The sequence below is a fragment of the Triturus cristatus genome, chromosome 5_2, assembly GCF_964204655.1.
Source record: "Triturus cristatus chromosome 5_2, aTriCri1.1, whole genome shotgun sequence".
Taxonomy (NCBI): domain Eukaryota; kingdom Metazoa; phylum Chordata; class Amphibia; order Caudata; family Salamandridae; genus Triturus; species Triturus cristatus.
The window spans coordinates 521,389,074-521,404,644 of NC_140588.1; positions in this window are offsets into that span (position 1 = coordinate 521,389,074).

A 15,571-nucleotide genomic window follows, 5' to 3' on the forward strand; every position below is an offset into this window, starting at 1 on the left:
TGGTATTACCACGAGTGCGACAATACAAGTTACCTCCAGATGCTGTAGTGGCTTTACTGCAAATCATTGACGAGCTCATTGCACAGGGAGTGGTTGTAGAAACCGACTCCAATGTATGTAATTCTCCGATCATTCCGATTCTTAAACGAACTGATCCAAAAGCACCCCCAGTATATCGATTAGTTATTGATCTGCGCGAATTGAATAAATGCATTGTACCACAATATCCCGTGGTCCCAGATATCTCTTCATTACTGACAGCTATTGATTCAGAGGCAACGTTCTTTACTGTAATTGACCTCAAGAACGCCTTCTTTAGCGTCCCAATCGATCCGGAAAGCCAATATTTGTTCGGATTTAGTTTAAATGGACGAAGTTTTAAATTCGCACGCGCACCTCAAGGATTTACAGAAAGTCCTAGCATCTACAGCCAAGCACTGAAAAGACAACTTGACAGTATCCACATGCCAGTTAACACTGCACTGCTTCAGTATGTCGATGATCTGCTGATCACCGCCCGAAGCGAACCCGAATGTGAAAAAGCATCACTGACGGTTTTACATTTTCTGGCCGACAAGGGGCACAAGGTGTCCCCTTCGAAGCTGCAATTCTGTGCCCAGCAAGTTGTGTACCTAGGGCACTTGCTGTCCAAAGGGGGGAGACAGCTCACACCTGACCACATTCAGTTAATTGTAAACATGCCATCACCCAAGACACAAAAGGAGGTACGGGCCTTCATAGGCCTCACTTCGTACTGTAGGCAGTGGATCCCCCAATATGCATTTCTAGCAAAACCACTCATTCAGTTGACAACCCAGGAGGCAGCGACATCGACTGTCCTCCCTTGGACTCCAGAACATACACAAGCATTTGAAGACTTAAAGAAAGCTTTATGCCAAGCACCTGTTTTAGCGACACCATGTTACAGTAAGCCTTTTACACTTTTTGTTACAGAACGTGAAGGTACTGCTTTGTCAGTACTCACTCAGGAACAAGCAGGATCACACAAACCATGTGCTTACTTTTCTAGCACATTAGATCCCGTAGCTCAAGCTCTTCCTGCGTGTCTGAAATCAGTTGCAGCGACAGCTCTAGCGATCAGACAAAGCGATTCCATAGTATTAGGACATCAATTGACAGTACAAGTACCACATGCAGTAGAGGTTCTCTTGAACCGGACACAAACACAACACTTGACTATAGCACGACTGACAGGTTACGAACTCACATTGTTTCAGCCACACATAGAAATCAGACGTTGCAGTACATTAAATCCTGCCACACTTTTGCCATTAAGTGGAACAGACCCACTGGCACATGATTGTATTGAAGTCATTACTATTACGACGAAACCCAGACAAGACTTGACAGACGTCCCATTACCAGACCCAGACCTGACACTCTATGTGGATGGTTCATGTATGAGAACAAGTACAGGAGAGTTAGTGGCCGCTTATGCAGTCACGACAGACACCGAAGTCATAGAAACAAATTGTATTGACACATTATCAGCTCAAGCAGCAGAGCTTATTGCTCTGACACAAGCCTGTATTCAAGCCAAGAATAGAAAAGTTAACATATACACAGATTCACGTTATGCTTTCGGAGTTGTACACGACTTCGGAGTCCTTTGGCGAGAGAGAGGTTATTTGACTTCTCACGGTGCCAACATTCAACACGGTCCCCTTATTCAAGCTCTGTTAGATGCAATACATCTACCTACTTCGATATCTATCATGAAGTGCAAAGCCCATACAAAAGTCACCGATATTATTTCCCAGGGTAACGACCTAGCAGACCGAACAGCTAAGCAAACAGCACAGAATAGGACTCATGCAACTGACTTGACAAAGACAATAGTTCAGATGCCGACACACTGCATGACAGTTAGGGATCCCGCCCTTGATGTAATTGACATACAGACACATGCTACACCAGAGGAAATAAAGAAATGGACGGAATTAGGAGGGATCCAAACAGATCAGGGATGGATGACGAAGGGAAAATCTATATGGTTTCTCCCCGACTCAATGGTTCAAGTTATCATTAACACAATACATAGTCCAGCACATCTAGGAGAAAAAGCTATGTTAGACAGTATTCAAAACATTTGGTTCAACAAACACTTACGAGCTGCAGCCAAACAGAAAGTCCGAACTTGTATGATTTGTTGTCAGTTCAATCCAGGTAAAGGCGTACCTGTAGAGCAGGGTGGATTTCAACCTCCCGATCATCCTTTTGAAGTCCTCCAGATGGATTATATCCAGATGGAACGATGTCGAGGATTCAAATATGTCCTCGTAGTTGTATGCGCTCTTTCCCGTTGGACAGAGGCATATCCCGTCTCAGATTACACAGCCCCGACTACTGCCAAACAATTAGTTCGTGAATTCTTCCCACGGTATGGTTTGCCCCGTATCGTGTACTCAGATAATGGCCAGCCGTTCTCATCCGAGCTAATGAAACACATTTCACTCTTGTTAGGCTATCAATGGAAATTCCACTGTGTCCGACATCCCGAGGCAGCAGGTCTCGTGGAACGTCATAATCAGACCCTGAAAATTCGACTTTCCAAAGTCTGTAGAGAGAAAGGCGTCGACTGGATAGTAGCCTTACCAGTTGCACTCTTTTACATGAGAATGGTAGCACATTCTCGCACAGGGCTATCCCCGTACGAGGTGGTCTTCGGTAGGCCACCAAATATGTGGGGGACGCCTATACCTCGTAAAATCACTGATGTTGATTGTAATATGCTGACAGATTACCTTGCTTCCTTAATGTCTGCACTACAATCTTGCCGTTCACAGGTAGCTGCAGCCTTTCCCGACAACACCGAGGTAAAGCCCCATGAAGTGGTTCCTGGAGACCTAGTTTTCATACGAAACTTCGACAGGAGGAGCCCGTTGGAGCCTCGCTGGCAAACACCAAAACTGGTACTTCTAACGACGAGGACAGCAGTGAAGGTCGAGGGTCGCAAGGGTTGGTTACACTCGAGCCATATCAAGAAATTTCATGGACTACCATCTGACGTGAACTCTCAGCCCTGCCCCCTTCCACAGACTGATTCAAAACTCCCCCTGGTTGAAAAGACCGAATCTCAAGACTATAAACTGAAACTAAGGTCTAGCAAGTCAGACAATTCGATTGTTTAAGTCCTCTCCAAGGTGAATCGGTTGAATAAGTCTCTGACATGTATCCTCTAGACCGAATTAGAGAGAGGAATAGACAGAAACAGCTCAAGAAACATGCATACTGTAAATCACTTCATAGTCACTGTATAGTGACATTGTTGATTATGTTTTTTCTAAGTCTTTTTATTATTGCTGCAAGTATACTGTTGCACATGTACTATCCTATTTTCAAGCGTGCTTACAATGTTACTGCCGAACATTCTTTTAGTGAACTACCTCCACATGAGTTGTCCTATAGATTTGCGCTGCGCAACAACACATTCATTAGTATGTTACATCATTCCCATCAGACCAGCAATGCTACAAATTGTTGGATATGTGGCCGACTCCCTCCCTATCAGAAATACAAAGGAGTTCTGCCTCTCTTTCCGTACCCGTTCACACACAATGGTTCCTGTGGAGCATGGTTTAGTTTGATTAACTCTTTAGATTCAAACACTGTAGTTTACCAGAGCAACTGGGTATGGGGAAACCTGAACTTAGTTTTGCTTAAAGCCTGTTATCCTAACAAGGAGGGACTTCCCAAAAGAACAGGAACTGACCTAGAAAATGAAGTATATGGATTAGGTAATTTTACACTTAACCTCATGATTCTGAATGTTGAATCTGAAGCTGCACTAGTCTTGCCTGCTATGTCAGTATTACCAGTCAAAGGTGAATTCTGTGTAAGAAAGAATGGTTCAGTACATCTGGGTCATAGTAAATGTACTACTGTGATCGAATTCAGTGATAAAGGCAAGTCTACATTTAGAGCTTCCCGTCATTCCTACTTCATATGTGGTCATACCGCATATATACGCCTACCTCTAGATTGGGATGGTACCTGTTACATTGCATTCCTTCTGCCACCTGTTTTCCTAGCCCCTCCTGATTATCATAGAAATACCAATCTAGTACACCATAGACCCCAGAGAGATATCCCGATTGTTGACTACACTGAAACAGCATGGGAACAATATACAGACTTCAATAAAGGTCTCTTTCCTTACATAGGTGTTGTCTCAAATAGTAAACTGATACGTAGACTAACCAGAACCCTTGAAGCAGTAGTGAATGAAACTACCTCTGCCCTAGGCAACTTAACAGAAGAGCAGTCTGCGATGCGGATCGTTGTTCTCCAAAATCGTCTTGTCCTTGACGTCATCCTAGCCGATAGGGGCGGAGCCTGTAGGGTCATCGGATCAAGTTGCTGTGTTTTCATCCCAGAAAACGCGCCATCCGTATATAAAGCCATAACTCGTCTTCACAAGATTGCAAACCAGATACATCAGAATCCAGGCACCTGGACATGGTCCGGTTGGTTCTGGAGCGTGTTGTCAGCCTGGGGATGGAAAGTCCTATCTTTCCTAGGTATTGGCCTTCTCATAGTATTCAGTTGTTGCCTGTGTCTACAATGTGGACCAGCGATTTGCGGCCTGTGTGCCACATCGTGTATTCCACGTTCAAGTTCTCATTCAAAATCCCGGAAGAAGAAAGAAGAGCAAATGATGTTACATGAACAGATTGATGGATTCCTGAAGATCGATATTTCATGAAGGGTCCGTAGGGGACAAGGAGGGAATGAGGAAATATGAATTTTTATGGTCAATTGTGTCCCCTATCTAGACCCCAACGGCTCCATGTACATGCTACAAGTACATGTATGTTCCCTCCACTTCAAGCTATGAAGACGCAAATACAATTGTGTCCAACGTTAAAATGTCCTCTTTCAGATCTGCCATGAATGGGTCAGATATTCCGTTCCTAAGTATGCCTTGCCACCGTCTTTATATGGTATACTTTTCACGTTTTCCAGCTCTGGCAAGGTAGGCCCTGAATTCTGCCATCGAGCTTTTCCTGCTTCTGCCTCTGAATGCTCCAGCCTGGACCTGCATCTGTATCCATGAACTTTGTCTTACTCCCTGCGCGGCTAACGGTGCCTAGCCCGGCCTGTTGCCTGCCAAAACTGTATTCAGCCTTCAAGTTATCTGCTCCGCTCCTCAAGAAATGCATTCCTGTCTAGTAGCTTAGGTAAACATCCCTCCAGCTGCAGAGCAAAGGGCCCGGCCTTACTGTCTCCGTGCAAGTAATTCATGACTTTCGTTACCATGGTAGGCCCATGCCCCCTCGCATCTCATGTAGACACTTAGACGCTTGTACACGCACTAGCAGTCAGTATAGAATAGGCTCTGTCCGAAAAGACCTTTCCTTCCAGATAATATAGTTCCTTAAACACAAGATATTAGATATGATTTAGGATTAGGTTGTCCTGACATCCCAGACTTTTTGTCTCCTCGTGTAGGGCTAAATGTCAAGTTCCCTTCACCCTCTAGTTGCACGTCAATCACACGTCATGCGGCTGCGCGCGCATCTCTGCCATGTATTTTTGCTGACTTTGCAGGATTCTCTTATGGATCCACCCACTTGTGTCATCATCACAATGACGTTTCTAGTATACGCCTTTATGCACGCCTATTGTAACGCCTTTTTCATTACGTATGTGTATTCTTATCAGCTGTTACGCCTCCTGCATCTGTCTTTACTGTAATGCATTTACTATATATATTATAACCTGTCAATAATGTATTGCTGATCCCTTCCTGAACCTTCGTGGTGACGGAACTCGATTGCCTGGTTCGAACCATCATCATTCCTTTGTAAGGAATAAATTCCCTTTTATAACCTCAAATACCACGGATTCTGCCTCTTATTTTTACTGAGTTATTCTTCTTGAATTTTACCGCATAAATTAAGTCTAGGTAATTTAAATTTACCACACCTTAATGGAAGTAACAGGTCCGTTGTTGGCCTAAGATCACGGTATAAGCCTATGGGCAGTGTTATTGTGGCATACACTAAGTGTGTTGTCTGCTGTTGAAGCAGTGCTGAGCAATAGTCATATTGTCAGTACTTGCACAGGAAATCTTGAAGTGTGAATAGTGAGGATTTTTTTAGGTACCTTTAAGAAAGTGCATCTAGAGCAGTCCTGAGAGTTTTCACTCAAGTGAGGGTAAAATCGCGCTGGTCATGATTTTGCTGTAAGTAAAAGAATTCTCAGGGTGTATGGTTCTTTCGTTTTTCTTTTAGTGGACCAGACAAGTTGTTTTATGTTGTTTGTTCTGTTAAAGACTTTGAAATGATGCTGACGCTGATTTTGCAAAGGGAGGGTCAGTCGCAGGAGTTAAACTGAGGTAAAAGGGTGCCGCACTGGTATTGGTCGGTTACTGAGAAATTGTCACAAAAAGTGCCCCCTGGTATAGGTTGGTTGATGAGAGTTGCACTGCGATTGGACAGCGTGAATAAGTCTGATTGGTAGCAGAGAATCATATCACGGAAAATAATTATTGAAGTTTTTGTTTTAATTTAGCGTAGAGAATCATGAAGTTACTACATTTGTTAAAAACCTTGTTTAGTAAAGATGTTATGTTATGTTATGAGCCAATAGCTATTAGAGAAGGGATTCCTGTAGCTCCTGAAGGGACCCTTGCTTCATTTATGTAATTAGAAAAGGGTTACCATACAGGTACATGGTTAGAAAATCGGATGAAATATACTGAGCGAGTTGGTAATTAAGCATTTCGAGAGAATGGGCCTTAATCCTAGAATTATTGCGAATTTGAGGAGACAAATGAATAATTGGAAGAATGGGAACATGAGGCATACAAAAGAGAAAGAGAAAAGTATCAGATTAGATACAAGAATACTGTATGCAGATATTCAGAGGCAAAATGGGATGCAGAAACAAAATCTGGAGAAAAGTTTTGGCAGAAGGAGCAAGGATGTTTCCACTTATGGTAGCTGAGACTAATGACATAGATGATTAATTTTTAAATGAGTTATTGATGCATAAACCTCCGCTTTATGAAGAAGAATTGAACAGAGAAAAGATAAAATCTTTTCCAAGTGCACCATTAATTCAAGTAGAAGTGCCGCAAGAGAAAACCCCCGTAAGTCAGGATCAAAATTCAGTTAGAGAAGAATTGGGGGAATAATAACACCAATGAACTCAGACTTTTTTTTCAATTCCAGGGACAATTGGTCCAATTGTTCCATTATACAATGATGGACAAGGAGTTTCTCGAGTACATACTTAACAATACCAGATAGAAATATAAGTGGAATTCAAACAGTTGCTATAGAAAATTAAATGAAGTTAATCAAGGATTGATTGGAAATACTGGAACAAATGTGGGTGTAGTTATAGGAGAAGAATCAGAAACATTAATTAGCATTTCAGAAAGATCAGTTGAAACTCAAAAACGAGGTATATAGATAGATCCAAAAAGGTTATTGCAGATTGCGAAAAGAGTGACACCTACATCAGGAGGGTCAAGAAATGAAACAGGTGAAGGTATTCAGAAATCATTACGCCCTTCTCCAGACGATTTGGACAAGTGGATAAAAGAAATAGCACCTGGTTGTAGTTCTCAGAATGATAGTTCAAGCATGGATGTGAGAGATGCCGTAGCTGCAGCCTTACCTGGTTGTCTGAAAGTGGGTGCTGCTACTTGTATGAGTTTGGAGCAGAGTGAATCAATTGTAATGGGACATCCGTTGAAAGTGTATGTGCCAAATTCAGTTGAGATTTTGTTAATACCAACTCACACACAGCATCTTACGAACAGTTGGTTAAGAAAATATGAGCAAGTGATTTTGAGAGTAGAAAATGTTACAGTGAGAAGATGCACAAGTTTAAATCCAGCTACTTTATTGCCAGTTTCAAGTTGTGATGTTGTGGTGGATGAGGCAGATCATGACTGTTTGAATGTGACTGAGTTGTGTACGAAACCAAGACCGGATATACAAGATACTCCATTACCTGAATCTGATCTTGTGTTGATTGTGGATGGATCTTGCTTGAGAGATTCCAAAGGTACCTTGTGAGCTGCATATGCGATTTGTGCAACAGCAAGTGTCATTGAAGCATCATGGTTGAAAAGAGTGAGTTCAGCACAAGTGGCAGAGCTGATTGTGTTGACAAGAGCATGTTGTTTTGGAAAGCAAATGCTAGTAACCATATTTACGGATAGTCAATATGGTTTCAGGGTTGCACATTATTTTGGGCAGTTGTGGTCTCAACGTGGGTTTTGGACCTCTTCAGGTTCACCCATACAAAACGGAGAGTGTGTAAAAGATCCATTGAAGGTGCTACAATTGCCAACCCAAATTAGGGTGGTGAAATGTCCAGTACATAAATCTGGTTGTGACTATGTCACAGTTGGCAACAGATATGCTGACGAAATTATGCATTTTTTGCTCAAAATGCATATACAATCAATGGGGAGCATTTGAAAGAACGATCTGATCAAACAGTATGCGTATTAATGTTCTCATCTGATGAAACATAGGAAGAAATTTGAGAATTACAAGGTTAAGCTAGTAAAACAGAAAGTGAAGGGTAGATCAAAGCATGATGTACATGCTGAGAAGATGATGAAGTCTGGATTTACACAGATGGAAGACCATTATTGCCAGACAATCTGTTATCGTATCACAAATGGCAAGAGTTTGTCATGGTCCTACACATGTGGGCAGTGATGCTATGATTAGACTCTTTAAACAGACACGGTATAACCTTACATTTAGAGACACTGCAGAGAGTCTCTGTCAATGGTGCGCAACTTGTCAGCAACAAAATACAGGGAGGAAGACAGGTGTTAGTCTGGGTCAAATTGGAAAAGCAGCAGATCCATTTACGCGTCTGCAAATAGACTTTATTGACATGCTTCCTTGTCGTGATCTAAAGTATGTGTTAGTGATTGTGTGTCTGTTTTCACGTTGGGTGGAGGCATGCCCAACAAGATGTAATGACAGCCTAACTGTTGCTAAGTTGCTTCTTAGAGAAATTATGCCAAGTTTTGGATTTCCAGTCTCATTAGAATCTGATAGAGGAACTAATTTTAATAATGAAGTAATTAGAAAGATTTGTGCTGCCTTACAAATTGAGTAAAAATGTCATTGTGCTTATCGACCTGAGGCATCAGGTGTGGTTGAGCAGATCAACGGCATGATAAAATCTGGTCTAGCGAAGGTCTGTGCATCCACAACACTAAAATGGCCTGATGCATTACCATTGGTGTTTATGAGTTTGAGAAGTATCCTAGATAAAAGATCTGGACTGTCTCCACACAAGATTGTGAGAGAAGGGCTATAAGACTGCCAACAGTCCCTGCAAATCAACTTGCGAACATAACTGATGATGTAGTGTTCTATAATTGCAAAGGATTAGCTGACGTGGTGCGTTATGTGTCTCACCAGGTTGGAGAATGGGTGCCTGTCAAGAAACATGGGAGAAAGTATTGTTTGGAACCTCATTGGCGTGGACCATATTAAGTGATTCTTGTGACAACAGCAGTTAAATGTGGTGGCGTGCCTAACTGGAAGCACGTAAATCATACTTGTTGAGTTCCACGCCATTTGAAAGTACAGAGTCAGTTGAAGGTGAACAAAGAGGACAAAGAAAGCCTGAACAGACTGAGAATCAAGTAAAGTTGGCACAAACTACTGGGTCTCGTAACAATATCACTGTTGAAGCTCAAAGAGAGTTAGTCCCTGAAAAAAACAGAGAAAAAGAAAAAAGGGAATCAGCTAAGCGAAGTCTTGAATCCAATGAAGTAGACAGTGTTTCTGGAAAAAGAGCAGGAAAAGGTGATAAATGGCCTGGAGGAGTTAAGCAGGTGAGATATACTTTGAATGAGAAGATTCCAGCTACTGTCATTGAAATCTCTAGTCAATCTGAAAAAAAATTATACTGACGGAGAAGAAAATAAAGTATGCAGAAAAAAAAGAGCGCATATCCCAAGTAAAAAATACACAGCACCTAAATGGACGTATTTGGCTGCTGCAACAAACGATTGGGAAAAATAATTCATTGTGTTTTGTTCCAAAGACAACTCGTCATATGAGCCACCCTAAATGAACTGTACTTAAGAAAAAGGGGTGAAGAAAGAAAAAAAAAAAGAGGCTATTTGAAAATAGGACCGTGACCTGAAGCTTGGAAAAGTGTGTAGGATACACAAACCTAAGCTGAATTGAAAATTATTTTTGAATAGAATTTTTTTTCTTTCTCATAAAATGGATTGAATTGAGACAGGTAATCAAAATCAAGGTTTAATTAGGTGACGGTGTCTTAACGCTTGCCTTATATGTGTTCTTAGAATAATGTTTATCAGGTTAATACTAGTTTTGATTGTCCCTTATTTCATATATCCTGTTAATGTTAATCCTACTAATGATTATGTGAATACAATTACTGATGTAACAAAAGTTCTTAAAGAAGATCTAGAGACTAATATAAAAACAGGGAATGACTTACACAAAGATAATTCTATTAATGTAATTGTAATTGTAATGTTTTTATTGTTTAGTTAATTAAAACCATAACAATTTTACTTGCTGTTTGTGGCAGTTATGAAAAAAGAATCAAGCACATTTTTAAATCATTCAACTGTCAGATATCACACCAATAAATATGTCACAGATTTAAAAACAACTGTTAACCAAAAATACGCTGTAAGATTCAATGAATTAGTGACTGTACTCTACTTTTTTCTACATGGTTTCCAAGAGTGAACCGGCAATTAACAGATGACAAAGGTTAATCGCTTCAATACTGGCAACAAGCTGATTATGATTGAGAATAGTAGTCTCTATCTCCGAGGTGCCCACACTAATACAATGCAAAAGAACGGCATGAGGAAGGAAGGGAGGGGATAGAGGCAACTCCGACACAAGCGAGCCCAAAATGATTGCCGCGCTCTTAATAAAGAAATAAAGGCGCACGCCCATGCTGTGCTTGTTTGTGTGTGGGGGGAGGTCCGTACAAATAATATTCAAAGCACATGAGCCAGGAAAGGAAAGGCAGCCATCGGCTGAGCGCCAGTACTGCTGGTGTCCTGCCTGCAACAGCTGCTAAGAGAAATTCCTTTAAGAAAATAGTGTCTGCAATTAAACCTGCTGAGTAACAACAGAAATAAATGGGCCAGTCCTCATGGGAGGCTACAAAGTAGAGAAGGCCGTACTAAGGAGGGACGATTAAGCCTATTTACAAATTAAAAGCATCCATTTAGAAAGGACAGTAACAGGAGCCAAATGAAACGATGGGCGGGGAATGGGCAGAGCTTCAAGTCCGTACCTGAATACAACATGTCTCGAAGAGACAGCGCAAGCGCTGCCTAAGAGGACTTAATCATTCTTGATCCTAGAGAAAGGTGTGAGAGTGAGGTATGTCTGTTGAAAAAAAAGTCTACTACACTGGGTGACCACCATACAGAAAGTTCTTATTAAAGAAATTCATTTTTAATAAACTACCAGTAAAATCATTCATCACAAAGGAAACAGGTCTCAGAAAAACAGAACTATACTGAGCCACCACAATAGAGTGAAATCTTATTAAACTGATTAGGCTGTAGCAAAGTATTTCAATAGACATATATCACCAGGAAACATGTGTCTGTATAGACTAGTCCACTGATAAATAGTACACTAACTTTAAAAGACATTAATGTACTAAATGTAAAAAAAACTTAAACTCATTAGTACTACTGAAAAAATATGAATTTAATTATGCAGCATGTTGGAATAAATTATTCCGAGTGAAAAGGTTTTACAAAACATCACATGCACTGGATGATGCAATTAGTGATATAATTTGAGATATCATCAGTGATGTCACCGACCATGGCATAAGTGATATGTGAGGTTATAAGCACTGCATTGCAGGGGCGTAAGTTATAGGGCCTGATTACGACTTTGGCGCATTTGAGTTGAACTCGTGTGAGGCGGACGGTCCTTTGCCTTTCCCAATCTGTGGCAGAAAACAAGCACTGCAATGGGAATGGCAACAAAATGTCCAGTACAGCATGGACAGTGACGTCCATGCTATGCTTGAGCTGGGTGTGAAAGCATACAGGCAAGCACATGTTATGCCACCCTGAATGTATCCCCATGGCAGTGGGGCCCCATTTGTTCTTGCACCACCAGCCTTTTAGTGGCGATGCTCCCACATGAAATTGCTGGCAGTGCAGGAACTTGTAATATGCTCAGTGGCACTGCGCCAGTCCCGCTGAGCATGTTACATTGTGGTGCAGCAGCTCTTCCACTGCCAGGGATCAACTTCTCCAAAGAGCAGGAGGTCGGTCCACCGCCGGTATGACTTTGAAATTCATAATCTGGCAGAAGGTGGACTGTCACTGTTGGGCCACCACCACACTTGTAATCAGGCCCATAGTTAGCTCAGGTAACTATAACTGCTGAATTTGTATGGTTTTGTGCATGTGAAATCTGTACCTAACTATAATGTACCTGTAACCTTTGTTTCTTTTAGTAGATAGATAGATAGATAGATAGATAGATAGATAGATAGATAGATAGATAGATAGATAGATAGATAGATAGATAGATAGATAGATAGATAGATAGATAGATAGATAGATAAATAGATAGATAGATAGATATAGTGTGATATAATTAAACAAGAATTTGTAATGCAAATTGGTCTCACATTTATAAGAGTTAGAGCTACTGGCATTGCAAATGACAATGTCTTTTACCCATGTGTTTTGGTTTGCAGTGGGAGGAAACAAAAAAAGGAGTGGACAAAGAGGAAGGATTGCCTATAGCAAGAAAGGATTTTGAAAGGACAGTGACATAGACAAATGGAGCTCACAATCATCTATGATGGCAAAATGGCAAAAGGTTGACAGTTAGTAGGAACGTATTCATAATTAGGAAATTTTGTGACGATGCACCAAGACACAAAAGGGATCAAAATTCTGACCCAGAAATGCCTGAATGCAATAAAAAGTGTAGGTGCTCAGACTGTGGGCGCAGACAAGGTTCCCGGATAAAAAAAAACAGAGGGCCATGAGACGTTAGCTAGGTAACTTGAAAAAAAGAGAGAAATAAACTAGTCTGCGACCTAGTCCCTGACAATCAGTAAAACTGAAAAACTATGTTTCATGAACAGTGTTGTGGAATTTCTGATAATTCCCGCGTGGCAACGGCTAAGTATATTGTTTGTTTGAGAAAGAATTTTACCTCCATGTTCCATATAAATAGTTGCAGGCCCTTTAAGATGAGAGAATACTGGTTCACGCACCCAAAACTCTTTAACTGCCTTGAGAAAGCTGGCAACAAAAATAGGCTCCCTTGGATGTGCTTGCAGTAATAACAGCAGCATTAAGGATTGGGTTGCCTGGCATTTGACATAAGCAGCGTGATCGCAGTCTTTAGCAACATTTGGCCACATAAAGCTCTCCTGCACCCAGTAACAGACACAGGCTATGGGCAGACTGATTTTATTTACATAGTACTGGAGCATTCCCAAGTTCCATTTTGCACTTTACCTGATGCAACATCAATTGACAGTATCTCCTATTCGAAGCGAAGATCTAATTTAGGCATCATTTTTTAACTAATTTAGCAATTTTAGTGCCAACAAGATTTGCTTCCTGATGTTGTCAGTACCTTGAAGTTAAAGATAGGTTTACAAAAAGAAAATAGTATTTTCTCCCAAAAAAACATACTGGGGCAATGAACGGGAACTACTTTGCACTTACACTACTGGCAAGACTGTGGGTGGAAAAATGCAATTACCAAGTTAGCTACCCAGTCTGCTGCCTTATTTGGAAACTCTTAACCATGCTTGGCCTGAAGCTCAGACTTCCGCTGCTTCCTGAGGGCCTCCAGCTCCTCTTCCTCCATTCTCAGTGCAGAAGGTAGGCTGTTTGTACTTGTGCAGCACTACTGCCCTGACAGCGTTACAGAGCCGAGCACGCCTGGTGAGATGAAACCTGCCCCTTTACACGTAGCCCTTCGTAGAGGAGCAATTTACAGCAGCAGATGCCACTCTGTGACCTGGAACAAGCAGTACCGCATAAAACAGAACCGAGGCACCGACTAGAACTACACACTACAAATACACATGCTGGGGACACAAGGTGGGCTGATAAGACGAAACTGCAGCAGGGTGCGCTTGCAAACCTACCTGAACTTTGATGCAAGGAACGCTTCGGTCATCAGTTTCGAGAGTAGTTAGAAAGAAGCCTGAGTCTCTTCTGGTATTTAGTGGCCATATTTGAATGATGATAATTGCATAACTTTGAAACTTGAGATGCGCACAGTCTAGAAAGACTTGGGTAGAGCATGTGGCCCAATGGCCCTGGCTGCTGACTTTGGATCTGGAGATCATGGTTTGAGTCTCGGCATTGGCTCAACATCCCTAGCAAAAAAAAATGTGACCTTGTGTAATGTAACTGTTGCTCATATAAAGCACGCCAATATATTTGGGCCGAGTTTGCTCTATATATAAACTGCAAAACAAAACAAGTAGGGAGGAGGGAGAGGGACCATCTGGATGAGGGGAAATATCAAGGACTCGGACGACAGGGGGAAGAAAACCCGAAACGAGATAAGATGGTGGCTTAAAGGGTAGGTTGAACGCGTTTTGTGACAATACTATAACATGAGCTGAAGCAAAAGAATCAAATAGTGTGCTGAAACATAATTGGTCAGATGTGAGAGGCTACAAGTAACAGGGCCAGTAGCGATGGGCGGAAACAATACACCAAGAAACGGGACTAATGTAAATGATGCACGACATAAAAAAATAAGGATATTTGAAGGGTGCACAAAGGAACATATCAGAAACGATGGGCTTGCTCTTACCCCATACACTAGATATGGCAGTCTCGAAGAGACAGCACATGCCCTGCCTATGCGAAACCTAAATTATATATATATATTTATGCAATAATAATTTTAAAATGTTTAAAGGTATTAATATGAAAATATCTACCTATCAGTATATATTCATAGTAATAAAGGTAACATATTATAAAATGCAAAATAGTCTAAAATAAATATTCTTCCTAATCATGTTAGAACAGCTATCTATCTATCTATCTATCTATCTATCTATCTATCTATCTATCTATCTATCTATCTATCTATCTATCTATCTATCTATCTATCTATCTATCTATATATAAATTAATGTACACAATAAATAAAATAATTAAAAATTTTAAAAACAAAAAACACATCTATAAAAAATATAATCATAAAATATTTTTTTTAAATATCAACAAATACAATTCAATATAAAAAATAAAATAATTAATGTTATAAACTTTCTATAGCCAACAATATTAAACATTTGGAATCTAGGAATATTAAAAATACTATTCTAGGAGGGGCCGATAAATTCTGCTCCATCTGCGATGTTTACGATGTTTTGCTCTCTTTGCGTTATGCAAACCTTCACCAACTGCTGCATGATGGAGATTTTTCTCATGCTTGGCACAGCAATGTTAATTTGGCGAGCACGGGGGAGATTAGGCATCCCCTATTGGGATATCTTTGAGTGCAAGGATGGCACCCAGTGAGAATTTCCCCATGCA